Here is an 18,164-nt window from a genome sequence, read left to right as displayed (position 1 = left end):
ACAATTCATCCATTTCTGGGCACTGTCCGAGCCTGACACCCGCGATGGACTACAAGCCCAATGAGGCCTATGCCCCCCCCCACCCCCCCCCCCCCCAAGAGTTTTAGAATTTTTTGTTCTTCCTTGGGCGGTGCACGGCTCGCACGGGCAGACGCCAAGTATAATTTGGTCGTCTGGCTTTACGACCCATGTTCGGCCCGAACATAATTGGATCTGACCATATTAGTGGCTTAATCAGGATTAATTTATCAAAAATAAGTCCACACGTGCATTCGAATCGTACGATCCTACGTCAATTCACACGTGAGCGTCTCAGGACACTATTCTGACTTGGGTCGGGTGTTACATTAAGTGTGATTTGTACGGGTACGCATGGTGTATTAAAAAATCTGCAAATATGTATGAAAAAGATTTCTTGATAATAGTAGTTGGAGCATAAAAAATGGTACCGCGAATTATTTAAGCAACCAATGAAGAAGCAATCATGTGAAAGTAGTTACAGGACAAATGACAAGAGGAGAAACAAAGAAGTTCAAGTAATCGTAAACGGTTATGGTAACCGTCAGAACGTGAGAAGGATCTAGATAAGTAAATCGAGGATATAAATAGAAGAAGAATGCAATAAGAAAAATCGTCTCATATCAACCCAAACAAACAAAATCTATCTTTCAATTATCCTTTCAATTTACCATTCAAATTACATCCCATAGTGTAATCTTTATTTTTACTGTCAAGCAAATTACATTTTTTAGTATAATCTTTTACTTTCAGCCTATTATTTACATTTCGTAGTGTAATCTGTAGCGGTAATCAAGTAGCTAGTAAATTTTAGCTGTAATTTGAGTATATCTCGCACGCTAGATTCAATTCTTCAATCGAAAAGGTGCTTTGCAACTACTCTTCGCGATTAACTGTAAGAATCCCTTCCTCATTTCATTTTATCAGTATTGAAAAATCCTTTCATGTGAAAGGCAAAGGTGCAACCCATCATCAAAGGATGAACCCCACCCTCTGAATATTTTCTGATCCAATTTTACACATTAAGCGAGTAGCTGAATAGGCGACTGATCTCACCAAATCTCAGTCTTACACTATGTGTTTACTTATCTTGGCGCTTGGGGTCATTATTGTTTGGTTTGAATTAAAGTCGTAGTTTCAATTCTGGCACGCCCACACACCAGTGGTAAAAATGACGGCAACAGTACTATCATTTTTTCTATATGATCTGTGCATCTAAGTTAGCCATGAATGAAAGCTTCCATCTTTTTATGAGTCCCACAAGCATCTTGGATGGCCATACAATGGTTGGACCACCCCAAAGAAGCATATTGAAAGAATTTTACAAGAATCACATATGTGCATTGCATAAAGGTCTACGTATGGGACTACATTCAATGGCGAAGGAAGTTCTATCGACAATGCATCTCCGCTACCACCCATGCCGCCTCTGCAATGGAATCCACTACTGGTCCCCATCCAGGAGATAAGAAACACTCCACCTCCTGGGGAAGTCAGGCAACATGAGCGAAAGGCTAAGAACTTTATACCTAAAAACAAGAAAAAGGAGCTGTTAGGAGGATTCAATCCCCAACAGTTTCCTAGATTCTAGGATAATGTGAACTAATTTGGCCCATACCACCACTAGTCTTAAAACCTCAGCGGATGGATTGCGAACAGATTATACAAATTGTCCAAGAAGTTGTTGGTTAAGTACTCAACCACAACACTATCCTAGTGTATCATAAATCATACCTCAAATGTATAGATCAAAAAGAACTATCAATGACTATCATTGCGAAAGAACTATCAACCGGATTTTGCCTTATTTTCAGGCGAGCTCGGTCAATCGACCATTAAACATGTTAGTCGTTTTACAATGCAATGTGGAGAATTGGCCAACAATGACTATCATAAATTATAATTATTTGGTCATTCACTAATGGTAACGGCCTTCACATGGTATTCAAACCTATTACGGATTCAATACACACTTGACAAAGAGATGGAAGAAAAGTTCCACACTCATTTCTTTTGAAGGAAGAAGGGTTAGAAGCCATGAGAGCAAAGTGGAACTGTGAAAAGAGGTTAGTATGAATTCAAGTAAGATTTAAGTCCGTTTAAATAGGTGATTTCAACACCTACAATCTAGAGCGATTAAAGCCAGAAAGTCAATGCATGTTCTAAGTAATCAGGAACGTGTAGAGGTTAAGGCTTTAAATTTGAAATAAGCCCACGATGTACTGAGTTTTAAGGGCCAAGTCAGCAATTAGTTACAAGCACAAAAGAGTGGGAAACAAGTTAAGGCATAACAAAAGTACAAAATAGGCTTGACGGCAAATTGTCTTAATAAGTTAATACAAGTTACAACTCATAAGATGAAAAGCGTTGCATCGACCCCATCATTGTCTCTAATTGGTTTTTAGATGCTTGTAAAGTAGCCATCTGTTTAACCACCAATTGATGTAGTCGACCGATGGTAACTGTTTGGGACTTAACAGACGTAGCTAATTGCTTAACCGATTCCTTTCAATGTATGTGTTTAACATGTGCCTCTATGAACTCCTTCTTTAGAGTAAACAGCTCTACCTCGAGAGCTATAATTCTCACCTCCATATTCTTGTGTAACACCCTGAACTTTTCAATACTTGAGTATTGAAAGTTCTCGAGTGTTACCATGAAATTTAACTTATTATGTACATGTGTACAATACCAATCTATCTATCCTAACCTTACATCCATTCTCTGACACGAATTTGACCGTTGGGAATAATCTCCATTCATATATCATGCCATCTGACCGTTGATTTTGAGATAGGATCATCATATACCCAAGTATTCTCACTTGTCCATCATAACCAACCGTTTAGTCAACTATTTACCGCTAGGTAAAGATATCTGACCGTCCACTCTGAGTTTGGACCACCTGACCATAATAAACTAGCTACTTGATCTCAGCATCCACTCGTACATATATCAAATTGAGATTCTGATCCGTTCATCCTGTCCACCCCTATAAATATGCTTAACCCACCATCAAAACTACAATCTGAGAAGCTTATACATGTGAACAAGTCACTTGAATCTAATGGTATATATGTTCTACCTCTTGACTACTCCAAAAACCTACTTGTGATCATTTGTTTACAAAACTGACCATACGCCCACTTACATACATGATCAAAGTACCAACCATCAAGGTTTTCTATTTTTAACATGTCATCTGATTATCCATTATGTTGGTTGATATATGTACATTCCCTTAATTAGTTTGGTGAATAATTACTTATTCATAATAATTTAGATAAAAGTTCTTTTGTAGGAATTACTTAGAAACGTGCCTAAAATCATGTAAAACCATTAGATTTCCCAAAACTCTCATATCAGCAATAATTATGAAAATGCCATTAACTTTGACTCCTAAATTCTAGATCACATGGTTCCCACAATCCGTATGATGTGAAATTTTATATCATTCCTATGTATTATAAATTAACCATGCATGTCAAATTTTGTCCCTTAAATCATTGTAAAAGTGATCCAATTAACAAATCAGCCCTGTAACCATTGATTTTCGTGTCCATCGAGTAAAGAAACCTCGTGGGTAGTCGTACTATGATATTTTTCTTCATATAAATGATTTGAATTGCCCATAATATGGACCAAGTATGAAATATGAAGACCTCACTTTGGTAGGCTTTTCCTTAGGCGCGAAGTTATCCTTTTAAAACATACCAACTCCCTATAAATATGGATCTTCCGATTTAACCACTTCCTTTCGTCTATCACAACTCAAATTTGGACCACACTCTGGTCTCATATGACTACGAGGTTATACAAAATTTAGTCTCTGATTTATGATCCGACACCGTTGAAGGTTGAAGTCAGTTCCTTTTTTTTGGTACAAAAGGTAAAATTTTATATTTAGAATGTTTTCACCATCGATTAACCACTAAATTTTGTCCAACCATTTGTCTATCCTGACTACATATTTTTTCCAAAATTAGGTCATGATCATTAAGTGTGGACCGTTAATTGAGATTAAGTTCGTTTTGGCACCCGTTAGGAGAATTTTTAAGATAGGCCTATCTAAATTTTAGATCACCATGAAAATCATATACCCTACCTCTATTCGATAACCCCGACATAATAGACAAATTGGATTTAAAGAAAGATCGTCAAAAAAGAAAAAATTGGAAAAACACACCCCTCTCACACGCCTGCTCCTTTTAAAAAGGAGTGTGCTTTCCCCTCTCCACTCACATGCCCAATCTCCCAACGCCCAAGGAGGAAGAGAGAAAGAGAAAGAGAAAGGGAAAGAAAGAGAAAGAGAAAGAAAAAGAAAAAGAAAAAGAAAGGAGAAAGAGAGAGAGAGAAAGGGAGAGAGAAAGAGAAGGAGAAGAAGAAAGAGTAGGAGAAGCCTAGACGCCCTCTTCCTTCTCCATATGTATGGTGTCTCCCTCTTGCTCAAGCGATGTCGTGATTCATGTAGAAACTTTTCATGTATAAGCTTTTCTACATGGATATCTACCTAAGTTTAGATCTAAGGTAATGGTGAGGGATTCCTTTAACCTTACCTTGATTTATGTTGCCTTTTTCATGCTTTGCTCTCATGTTAATATGATTCTCTCTTTATAATTGTTTAATTTACCACCAACAATTATTTATCCATTGGGTTATGGTTAAAGTATAATTTTAATTATGCGTGATCCTTCTTAATTTATGTGGGGCGATGGATACAAGCCTTGCCCTTGCCTTTACCAATTTTGTTGAGTTAGCTCTTGTTACTCACCTCTTTGTTGAGTTAGTCCTTGCTACTCTTTTCTTTGTTGAGTTAGTCATTGCTACTCTCCTCCTTTATTATGTTAGCCCTGTGCTACTTCCCATTATGGCTTGGGCATGTGTCTTAGAATTCTAAAACTCTCATGATTCAAACTATTTCTCTATCAATGTAAGTGATGTGTTAGGGGTATCACCACTAGTGATTCATATATATTATGGCTTGGGCATGCGTTTCAGGTAGTGGCCCTCTTAGTTGACACGTAATTTCATGAGTTAGTTGGCGTGGTGCACAATCGATGTAAGTAAATCACCATACGTGTTACATCACTTTTCGGGATTAGATGTCACAAATAGTCACTCCATGAACATATCATGTCACGTAAATCCTCCAAACGCGTTGTTTTGTCGCCTTGAGATGTTCACATAAATCCATATTAACGTTTAACATACCAGGAATCTTCGTGGCTATGGGATGCGGGGCGAGTTGGATTTTCTATGAATTATATTCCACATTGTGATAATCACTACGTATGATGAGCCGCACACTTTGCCAGGCATGTATTCATGTAGATTGGTTGCTCATGCTGATACCTCTCGTAGTGGTGGAGTACGTGACATATCAGAACCCTTACATTCCTTTATAAATCTCTTGAATTATTATTAATCTTAAAGGATAACCATCACTATGAGTAGGGTGTTGACCCTCTCTAACCGTACAGATGATATAGGTGATGCACAGATCGAAGACCCAGAGGACTATCTCCCTATGGAAGATTATACTAAAAAAATAGGAAGATAGTTTTTAAGATTTAATTTTATATTTCTGTTACAAACTCGATAATGTAATAGGCTTCTATTGAGAGGGCATTTGATAATTTGTTGAATTCTTTTACCCTAATGAAATAACAAATATAGTTTATTTTATTCTCATGAATGGTTACCTTCATAAATGTAATTGGATGTGATTATGATGAAAAAAATAAGGTGTGATTTTTGAAGCATCTAATTTATACATTATTAACACTTAGAATTCTCGGGCACGAGTATGGACTCGGGCTGCAGAAATTTTCAAGATGTTACATCTTGAGCTTGATCTTGAAAGTCTTTAATTCAGCGCTCCTAATAGGAAGATCCTTGGCAGTGTCCTTTGCAGATGTCATTTGGGACTTGGCTGCGGAATGCCCTGCTTCGATCCGATCAATAATGGCACGAATGTGGTGGTGTGCCTTGATAAGTCCCAAAAACTCTTAAAGACTTGGTACTTTATCTACCAGATCGAGATCATACCAAGAGCAAACATGGTATGACTCGATCAACCAATCGAGTCTATCGACCATCTCGGCATTTAGGGATCTGGATAACCCATTTGTAGGAGGCTTTAGAGCTCTGTCTTAAGATCCTACAGGCTACTTAAAAGAGAAGGCGATTTAGCCACAACAACCTCTCTAGCAAGAGTCTCTTGAATGAAGAAATGATATCATCGTATGAAAGGTCACCCTCGTTAGGAGCAACATGAGTCGAAGCCTTATCCATCGATACTAGTATTGGAGCGCGCAACAGATGAGAGTTGGATTCCGTTACTACGATTGTTATGGCTCCCTCAACCATGACAATAGCTTCTTCATGGACTAAAGACTCTTTAATCGTTGGAGAAGCCTCTTCCTCACGAGGGGGGACTATTGGCTAGGAAGATGGTTTCTCGGTTGAGTAATGAAGGAGTGGCACTTCATCTTCTCCCTAATCGGCCGCAACAGGAGGACTCGAGTGTATGATGATCATGTATTCGGTATCAGTGGGAAGAGTTGTAACTTTAGGTGGATTGTGAGAAGGGAGGGCCTCAGCACTGACCGTTGTTTTAGAATCAACGGTCTAAACCTCGATAATCTCAGGAATGTCGGCTGCTGGTGGGCACTGTTGCAGCGGCTGTGCCACAGTTATCTGTTTGTCGACAGCTGTCGGTTCCTGAGTAACTACAAGAAAAAAATGGATAGTCAACTAATGTGAAAATAAAATGATTTGAAATAGTATATAGGTAAGTAATTTCCACCTAAGTTAGATTGGATGACATATGTGATGGATCGTTTATCCACAACTCAAGGATTTTTTATTATCATCGCCGACACTTGCCTTGAAGTAGGGATGCTGATGGATTGGAATGATAAGGGGTAAGGTACCTTTCATCAAAAGGGAGATCAGGATCATTTAACCTTTTCTTATCCCGCCACAGTTTATTCTAACATTTAGTATAATGAGCCTTCGGGTGATGTTTCAAGCCTTCTTCGATTTCCTTTGAGTAATAGGTGATGGAGAAATCTAGCTAGTACTTGGTTTTAAAATATTTTTCAAAAGAAGATACAGTCTCAGCCGAGAAAGCACTTGATTCCCATCGAGGCCCTGAAGAAGCTGGCAACGGTCGATCCTCGGTTGTTGGTGGAGGAGGATCGACAAGTCAGAGAACCAAGACAAGAGGCTTTAGAGGTGAACTAAGTGGGGCTCGTAAGTCCAAAATTCTCTTTGGAGCTAGTGGAGGTTGTGGAACTGGTGAGGATGCAGGAGTGGTAAAAATCCTCGTCACAACCTTCTGTCATGTTGGAGCAGCAAGAGCTTTGATCGATGGAGCTTGAGAAGGGGATGTCGTGGTTGATCTTGTCTTCAGTTTGCTTATTTTTCAGCTCGGTGTGCAGGTCAATGAGGGTGTTGCCCTCTTCTTTCCTTTTAGCTCAAGCTTTTTGAAGAACACTAAATTATAATCTCCTTTGGAGATTTCTTCAACAACCTTTTGTAATGATTCTCCCACTAAACAAGGAAACTATCCATCACTTGTGATCGATTTGGATAACAGGGGAGGTCGAGAGCATGATTGGCTTCTCGGAAAGAATAGAGAAGAGATCAGTAGAGTTCTGAATTGTTTGCAACCTGCTGACTAAAGGGTGGTTGGTTGCAGGACTTCTGAGTAAGGGGGTAGGGTATACATTGAACAAGATCGAGATGTCGAGTGAGCAAGTTCGGATAGCATTATTCGATCTCAACCTTGGCATTCTTGCCACACTTGATCGAACCTCCATAGGGAAGGTCTCGACTGATGAGATAGCTCTCATAGGCCAGGAGTGTTTGGGATGCTGCATCATCATCCTCTGATACATATCGGCTGGTGAGCCAACCGGGATCATACTCTCCCTTAGAGAATGGCATGAATGAACGATTCCTCTTACCCTTGTCAAAGAAAAGAATAGTGTATCCATGTACATTGCAAAGGGGTGGGTTTTTTGGGAGGAATGGATGACGTGCTCGCCATAAGAAGTATAGATGGCTTCGGAATGGATGGAGTGGTGTACAAGAGAAGGGCGAAAGTATTCATATATCCACATCTGAAGAAGCCACTGCGGTCCTCCTCCAAAATACAGACTTTTGTTGGTGACTTCATAAATCCCCCTGTATAGATGGTCGAGCACGAAAGGTGTTAAAGTAAGCTTTCAATAGTGAGAACGGGCCTCGGCTAGTGACACATATTCTGTGGTGATTTACAGGGCATTCACACAAAGTAGATGTCGATAGTAGGAAGGCAGCATGCTCTTTATAATTGACTGGTCCACTGTGGTTACGGTAGGCTGTTATGAAGTGAGAATAGGCTTTGTCAGCCTTGTTCGTGAAGCATTTAGCCTCTTTTTGCGCAAAGCTTGAGTAAACGGCTTCACTGAAAGGGAGTAGTTGGGTCAGAGCCGAGACATCAAATACGATTGAACTCATGAGACCGCAGCCGAAGAAGAATGTGTTGATCGATGAGTTTTAAAAGGTTAAAGTTGTAAGAAGAAGAGTCGGATCTATTGGATAGTCATAGACAGAGAGTTTAATGCCCTCACAAATGCCCGATTCTCTCAATGATGCCTCATGTTGAGAAGATACAAGAGCAAACCAAGCCTCCCATTCCGAGAGTGGTTTCAGCCAGGCCCGAGGATTCTTCAAGACATTCGCAACGTCGGGGATGGAATAAGACTGGATCAATAATGTCTCGTTGGGACACAGAGGAAAAGGGGATCCATCATACTGACTTCCTCTACTTCCGTCGATGGTGAGAATGTTGGACCTAAACAAAGATAATCACCGATGTGTGATTGGAATACTGACTTATTGACGCACTTATCAGCAAATGCATCCATCACTGCGATCAAATCTTTTTGGTGGAATGGAGTGGAAGATGAAGATGCAGTCATTGCTTGAGAAGTAAATCGAAAGTTGGGATTTGCTTGGAAGAAGAGTAGAAATGAAAGAGTAAGAACGAAAAGAATTTGAAACGACGCTTATATCTTCTGAGGAAAGGGAGCATTTATTAGGGCATCATTACAATTTTGTTAGAAATAATGTAAGAACACGTGTCGGCACGGGGTTCATCCCCTATTTTGATAAAGTGCAGCATCACTGACGTGTTGCAGTGAATCGTCTGAAGTTAGTTATTGTCTTGCTACCACGTGTAGACAATAGATGCCACATTAATGAGGGGTCACACATCGTTTTCACCTTTTCCTAAAGGCGAAGCGACGTGGGGGCAATGTTCATCCCCATTATTGTCATTCCCTTCAAGAACCAATTAGGAAGGATTATATGTGATCTGTACGAGTTCGCATGGTGTATTCGAAGATATGCAAATATGTACAGAAAAGATTTCTTGATAATTGTAACTAGAGCGTATCAAATGGTGTTGTGTATTGTTTGAGCGACCGATGAAGAAGTAATCGTGTGAAAGTAGTTACAATACAAATGACAAGAGGAGAAACAGAGGAGTTCACGTAATGGCGAACAATTATGGTGACTATCAAAATGTGGGAAGGATCTATATGGGTAAATCACGACTATAAATAGAAGATGAATGTAAGAAGAAAAATCATCTCATACCAACCCAAACAAACCAAATTTATCTTTCAATTATACGTTCAATTTACTAGTCAAATTATATCCCATAGTGTATTCTTTACTTTTCCTGTCAAGAAAATTGCATTTCTTAGTGTAATCTTTTACTTTTAGCTTGCTGTTTACATTCCGTATTGTAATCTGTAGTAGTAATCAAGTATCTGGTAACCTTTAACTATAATTTGAGTCTACGCTTGCATGCTGGATTTAGTTATTCAATCGGAAAAGTGCTTTTCAGTTGCTCTCCGCGACCGACTATAAGAATCTCTTCCTCATTTCATTTTTCAGTATTAAAAAGTCCTTTCGTACGGAAGGTAAAGGTACAACCCATCATCAAAGGAAGAACCCCACCCTCTGAATATCGCCGATGCAATTTTACACATTGAGCGAGTGGATAAATAGGCGACCGATCTCACCAAATCTCTGTCATACGTTACATGTCTGCTTATCTTAGTGCTTGGAGTTATTGTTGCTCGGTTTGAATTAAAGTTGCAATTTTAATTGTGGCATGCCCACACACCTAGTGATGAAAACAATGGCAATAATATTATCATTTTTATATGATCTGTGCATCTAAGTTAGCCATAAATGAAAGCTTCCATCTTTTCACAAGTCCCACAACTATCTTGGATGGCCATACAACGGTTGGACCACCCCAAAGAACATACTGGAAATTTTTTACAAGAATCACATACGTTGCATAAAGGTCTACGCATGGGACTACATTTAATGGTGAAGGTTCCAATTAATGTCTAGGATTGTGATATTTGATGTAGTGGATCATCCATTGTAGGGCCCAAGCAATGAACAGTTAGGATTTCGCACATATGTATTGTAAGATCCGTAACCTAGCGTGTACTGTTTCGTAGCCTTCTGCGGTCCTCTCGGTCGAATTCTGGTGACCCATGATGCGTAGACAGCAATTGCGCACAATCCCGAGTTGTATCCCGTATTATAGAGTCGGTTCGACCCGAAACTTGTACCTCAGCGATCGCGCCGTCGCCGCGATTCGCGCACCGATCCGATACCCAAGCCAAGAGATGTGGGCCGGCGTTCATTGCGAAGAAACGCTGCGCGTTGGGAATTCTGAGAGAATCTTTACAATATGTCCCATCCATCAATCAATCATTCAAGTGAAGTACACACCATACCTCAAGTACAAGCAACCCTTACTTTTTTTTCCAAAGTCAACTCTCTCTCTCTCCACCCATCCCTCTTTCACACAAATTTCAACCTAACCCATACCTTCCCATTCCCAGCCCTTACAACAACCATTCCATTCATCCATTTCATCCATTATTTCCCTCTCTCTCTCTCTCTCTCTCTCTCTCATTTCTCAAACCTCCCAAGCAACACCCAACGTCCAAGACCTCTCTCCCAAATCCAAGTGTGGCCCACTTTCCCACTCTCTCATCTCCTATCTCAACCATTCATTCATCATCTATCTCCATTAAAATTGAAGATAAGGAGCATAAGAGTCAAAGGGACCAAGGAGGAGTATAATAGGTGGGTGATCTACCGTTGATTTTCAATGTGATGGCCCACTTATAGTGGGACCCATCTTGATGTATGCATTGTATAGGGAGGGCCCATAGTGGCGGGGCCCCTCCCGTAACCGATCTCTATCTCTCTCTTTCTCTCTTTTCTTTTATTGGTGATGATGATGTGTGGCCCACCTAATGTACACAGCACATCTCGGCTGTCCAAGGCCAATAGGCCCACCGTGATGCGTTTTATCCATTTTGTCTGTCCAGCAGTGGCCAACAACGACCAGCAGCTAAGTAGCTGATGGACTGGTGTCACCTAGTTCTATGGGTCTCACACATGAGGTATGTGATTTATCTACACCATTCATCCATGTGGGACCCACTAGATGTACTTTATCCACCCGTCCAACACTGGATGGTAGGGGTCCCATTTGATGAATGTATTCTGTGCACACCGTCCGTCTGGACGTGGTGATGCATGTGTTGTCCGTCCGTTTGGGGACCCACCATGAAGTATGTGTATTACCATGTTGTCCAGCACGTGGATTCCACCCTGATGTATGTGTACCGCCCAGAGGTGGTGTCCACTGTGATGTATTTGCTCCATCTACACCGTCCAGATAGTCTGGACGGTGCCGGACTGTTTGGACCATGCTAAAATGTCCCACCACGATGTATGTGATTATCCACACCATCAGTCCATTGTGTGGGGCCCTACACGTGTGGTGCATCTGCACCATCTAGACCTTGGACGGTGGGACCCACCCTACACGTGGGGCCTGGGATGGAAATGGACTAGCTCGTGTACCTCTCACAACACCTGTTGTGATTAATGGCAGCAATTTCTATGGGACCCACCCTGCACGTGTGAGGGTGGGGACCACCTTGATGATGTGTTGATCCACCGTCCAGCCCATGGACGGTGGGTCCCAACCTTAATGTATGTATTCTATTCTCACCATCCATCTGGACTCGACGGTGATATGCAGGGCTTACCGTGATGTATTTGTCCAGATGGTGGGATGCAACTGATGTATGCGTTGTATCCCGATCATACAAACTACTAGACCCCACCTCCTATATGCATTGTATATTCATACCGTCCATCTTTTGGTGATCCACACCGTCCGTTTGATGGACGGTGAGCCAGCAGCCGCAGATTAGCTGCCATGTTGATGCCTGCAAGTTCTGTGGGCCCATCACGATGTATGTGTTAGATCCAAACCATCCGTCCATTTTTAGATCATGGGTGTGTGGATCCCACTGCAATGTATGGGTTTCACCAAGACCGCTCACGTGAGGCCCACCTTTGTTACATGTATATGATCCACACCGCCCATTAAGAGTGGGACCCACCTTTGCTGTGTGTTTATACACACCGTCCATCTAGGACCCATGTGCAGCATAACTGCTTCACCACGTCAGCAAGATCCATGGGTCCCACAATGATGTATGTGTTTTATCTACATTATCCATGGGTGGTGGACCATGATGTATGGGTATATCCCTACCGTCTATCCATTTTGATGGACGTATGACCCACCTTGATGCATGTATTTTAGCCACACTGTCCTTCTATTTCATCTGCGCCATACCCAGCCTCGTGGGACACCATGATATATGTGTTGTGCATCTATGCTGTTCATTTGGTGAGCCCATTTGGAAGGTGTAGGCCCACCTGCTGGCTATGCAGGGCCCACCCAATATGATATAATTAGGCCCATGAGATGCGGCCCACTTGATGTAATGAGGGCCCATTGATATATACTTGAAGGCCATGTGCAGGGCCATCGGTTGTGTATTTTAGGCCCATGTGATAAGGCTCATTGTGATGTATTTTCGGCCCATATGGCATGGCCATTGTGATGTTTTTGTAGCCTATTTAATGAGGCCCATTATGATGTGCATTAGGCCCATGGGTTGTGGCCATACGATGTATCTGAGGCCCATGTGTAGGGCCCACCTGTTATCTATGTAGCCCTTATATGAGGCCCATTACGATGTATATTAGGCCTTTGTGTGAGGCCATGGGCCCACTTTATGTTTGGCTTTATGTGGGCTACTGCTTGGGAGTGATGTTGGTTGAATGTCCACATTGATGGGCAATGATGGTTGGATGTCTACATTGTGACCTTCCCTTAGGCCTGGTTAGGCCCATTCTCGTCATTCTCTAATGAGTTACCCCAAACGATTGGGCCCTATTGATATTGCTTGGTCCATTATTGGCTGTCCATTTATGGATTCTGCCTTGCGTCAAGGCCGATTCCGATTCCGATTGCCGAGGCTAATTATCGAGGCCGATTCCGATTGTCGACACCGATTCTGATTGTTAAGGCCGATTCTGATTCCAATTGTTAAGGCCGATTCCGATTGTAGATATCGATTCTGATCGTCGAGGCCGATTCCGATTGTTGAGGCCGATTCTGATTATCGAGGCTGATTCAGATTGTCGAGGCCGATTCAGATTGTCGAGGCCGATTCTGATTATCGAGGCCGATTTCGATTGTCGAGCTGATTCTGATTGTCGAGGCCGATTCTAATTATCAGGGCCGATTATCAAGGCCGATTCTGATTGTCGTGACCGATTCTGGTTGTCGAGGCCGATTCTGATTATCAAGGCCGATTCCGATTATCGAGGCTGATTCTGATTGTGAGGCCGATTCTGATTGTCGAGGCCGATTCCGATTGTCGATACCGATTCCGAATATCGAGGCCGATTGTTGAGGATGTATATGCGACCCGTATGTGAGGCCCATTGTGATGCGTATTCAGCCCGTGTTTAAGGCCCAATGTGATGTATATGAGGCCTATGTGATGAGGCCCATTGTGGTGCATTTGAGGGTATGGCGATGGAGCCCATTGTGATGTATATTAGACCCATATGAGAGGTCCATCGTGATCTGTATTAAGCTCTTGAGTGAGGCCCATGGTATTGTATATTAGGCCGTTGTGTGAGGCCATGGGTCCACTATATGTTAGGCTCTATGTGGGCCATTCCTTGGGGGTAATGTTGGTTAAATGTTTATATTGTCGAAGCCGATTGTTGATGCCGGTTATTAATACCGATTATGAGTATGTGACAGAATAACATCATAATACATGCCCATACGCATCATCTACATGTTTGGTTATGAGATGTGGTTAACCATTGCATATGTCATTGGGCAGGTAGTTATGAGACTCCCTGATAGGCGGAGGTTATCTCACATGAGCGCACGGTATGCGCAGGATTGATGCGTGACTGGATTGTATGACTCATGCATCTTGCATTGTGTGTTGTGACTATTATACGCCCTAGCGATATCAGGGCCATAGCCTCCACAGACATATCGTGGATGGCCAGATGGGACACCAGAAATGTTTGGTTCTAGCATACGGGTGTCATAGATGTCCTTGGGTGAAAATTCCTAAACCTCCATGGCCAGGAGATGCCCCAACGTCGAGACTGAGTGAATATATATGAGCGTATGAGGGCCGAATACCAGGAGGCCCCGTCTCTCACTATGTCGTGGTCGGTTGGGAGGGGGTGTGGCCTTACCCGCCCGAGAGTAGGGGGCATTGCTAGGCTAAGTTTGACCAGCTCGTGAATGGGTCCGCTATCAACGTGCCGGGTAGATATTGGCTGACTACTGGCTAGGCGGATGTTGAGGTCTCTTCTACTTGCATGGTCACGTATCAGTGGGTAGCGATTTGCATGTAGAGTGTACTAGACCCTGGTGATGATCCCAGAGAGAAACCGTACTGATATGTGGACTTATCGAGTAGGAGTTACATATTCATTCATTCATTCATTCACTATCCACTCGGGTTGGTGGTGCGCAACTAATTATTGTGTACCTTTGTAATGACAATGATTTCGGTTGGGCGCGTGACTAACCTGAGATCAAGAGTCTACTACATTGAGTCTGGCTATCCGAATTTAGGTATGGGACTAGTTTGGATAGAAGTCCTTTGTGATGGACCCCATAGCCTGCGATACTACGTACTATCATCCCGACTTCACTCTAACTTGGTCATTTCATTTGCACCGCACATTGCATTGTACCATCAGCATCTGATATTTGGCTTACTGTCCCCACATTACATAGCTGATCTACATTGCTTCATCAATTTATAATATTGTTTTTATTATATTTTTACATCGCATAGCCTGGATAAGGCTGATGGTATTTATAGGCCTATTAGCATGTTTTCGCACTACTCTGATATTGTATGATTTATGATCTTGTCAGTATTTCTGATATTGTATGATTATGGGCTTATCGATATTTCCGCTTACTCTGATTACTCTGATATTGCTTACTTGGCACTTACCTTGTGTACACACTTTCATCACCTACTAAGCTTTTTATAAGCTTATGCACGATAGATGCGTGCAGGTGGCGTTAGGTTGCAGTAGCATTGAGCTTGGAGCATGTAGCTGACCTCTGGAGCTTTGATTTTGTCATATGTATTTCTCTTTCAGCACTGTATTCAAATATTTATATTAGTGGATATATGATGATGATGTTGCCTTTGTGATTTGGGTAAACTTGTGGTTATGCTTATTATGAGTTAAATGTAAGTTGAAAAATCCTCCTTGTAGGATCCTAGAATTGGAATCTAACGTATGGACTGGGACCCGAGAATGGGGTACTACGGAGGCTGTTGGCACCGGATTCGGCGATCGGGAATTTTGTGAGCCCGGTTTCCGTGTTTGGGGCGTGACATGTGCCATGCATTTTACTTGATGAATGTTAAGTGAGGGTTAAACCAGTTGCATATTTAAGGCGCACATCTTGCACACATGGCAACTAAGTATACTTTTGAAAGATTTGATAAGCTTGATAGCTTGACACAATAGGTAGATGCATTGCCTAATTTCAACATACAGGTGTGGCCAGATTCATGATTAGTATCTTCAGTTTTTTCCCCTTATGAGGATAGAAATGGTAATGCATCATACTTGATGAGCCGCTTGGATGATGCGAATGTAGGCCACATTGGCAGAAGAGATGCAAGTGGAGAAAAGAGAACGGGAATGCAAGGGTAAGATGGGATATTTTTTCAAATTCAAAAAGAGAAGTGCATGTACGTATGTATGTGTTATGGGTAAAATGAAGCTAAATAAATGAATGAGACAGATGAGTCGATCGGCCAGACTTGATGACTATAAATTGCTTGAGGGCAAGAAAATCACCCCAACCTTTGGTGTTAGCTACTTTCTACATTGGCTTCAGTTGTCATTTTGGCCCTTAGGCACCGACCTCAATCTCAAGGGACAACCTTGAGCTCAAAGGTCGGCCTTGGATACCAACACGACCTCGACCTCAGATACTGGCTTCGGCCTTGGGTACTGACCTCAACCTCGGATATCGACCACCACCTCGGGATAGAAATATCCTTACCCTTCAAGATCGCCGTTGAATATCACACCAATCAAGGTAAAGTCAGACATATTCTTGAAGTTAGAGTCTGACTTTAATACGACACCTCCAACATGTCCAGCAAATTAACTTGGATATGAGACCGCATAGAAAGCATATAAATACACCCCCACCATGTAACAAGGTATAACAAATATCTCGATTCTATGAGTCAATAAGCCTGACTTAGGCATCAGAAGGTCCTCAACCTTAACCAACACCCCTAGTGCATTCTATTGTTCTTCATTAATTGCAGGTACTCAACGGCTCGTAGGAGGCGAGGGCATGATCGACCAGATTTTTGCATAAATAGTTTGGCGCCGTCTGAACACATTGAATCTTCCAGGTCTTTGATGGAGCTTTACGGTGCATCCAGCTCCGTAATGTGCCAAACATTCTCCTTGACTCTATTAGGAGAAACGCGAAAGTGGTATAGACAACTGAAGCCAAAGTCTATCAATTCTTTCATCCAGCTCAGTAAGGCTTTCATCACTCAATTCATTGGTAAGAAAGATAGGAGAAATCCATCAACCCACCTCCTAATGATTACTCAAAGGAAGGACAAGCTGTTGAAAGACTATATCATTTGCTTCAATGAGGAAGTAGTACAGGTGGATCACTATTCCTACCAAATAGCTTTCATCGCCATGGTAGCCGGTCTTAAACAAAGAAAGTTTATCTTCTCTATTGGTAAGAATCCCCTGAATACCATCGTCAACCTACTTAACCGAGATAAAAAATATTCCAATGTCGAGGAGTTCTTTAGTTCATGAAGAGCTACCCGAGAAGGAAATAACTTGGCTAAGGACAAGAAGTGAAGGGAAGAAGGGGAGCCCTCTGTCACTAACGCCAAAAGAAAGAAGGAGGATGACCAAAACCGAGGCTAACGTACCAACCAATATCCAAAAAGTCAATTCCATCGATATACTCCCTTGAGCACCAAGCCAGAGCAGGTACTTAAAGAAGCTGGCAAAGCAAGAAAACTTGATGACCGAGCTAAACTAGTCAACCAAGCTTCGTAATAAGGCTTGTTGACCAACACCGACCTTGACATCAAGTACTGAGGGACGTATCGACTAAAAGACATGAATGATAAGCTCTTACCTCACCCATGGAATGCCGATCATCTAAAGATCTATTACCCATGAGGAACTCCGATGGGTGAAACGACTGTGCTCAATTGATCGTCTCGGTAAAAGAAGGTTCTCCCCTTTTATTTATATTGTCTTATCTACCATTTTTATCTACATGTTCGACTGTAAGTGACCTTCCTTTGTAAAAATGAAAAAGGCACTCGTGATACTACTATCGTTTCTCATCTACTATTTTATGAATTTTACACAAGGAAAGACCTTCCCCAAGTCAGGGGAAGATAAGTTCTTTCAAATCCTGACTATCTGAGTTGTATGATCGACCATAATGACTTCCCTCAATTTAAGGGAAGAAAGTCCTTCTTAGTGCTTGGCTTACTACTACGTCTACAATTCGACAGTCAACCTATTGATTCTACCGTGCACGACCTATCACTAGATGCTCAACTTCATGACTAGAAAACTACATGCTTGACTATCATATCTTTTAAGTCCTC

This window comes from Magnolia sinica, chromosome 6, assembly GCF_029962835.1.
Source record: "Magnolia sinica isolate HGM2019 chromosome 6, MsV1, whole genome shotgun sequence".
Taxonomy (NCBI): domain Eukaryota; kingdom Viridiplantae; phylum Streptophyta; class Magnoliopsida; order Magnoliales; family Magnoliaceae; genus Magnolia; species Magnolia sinica.
The sequence above is the reverse complement of the archived record's forward strand: the minus strand, read 5'-3'. Positions refer to the sequence as shown.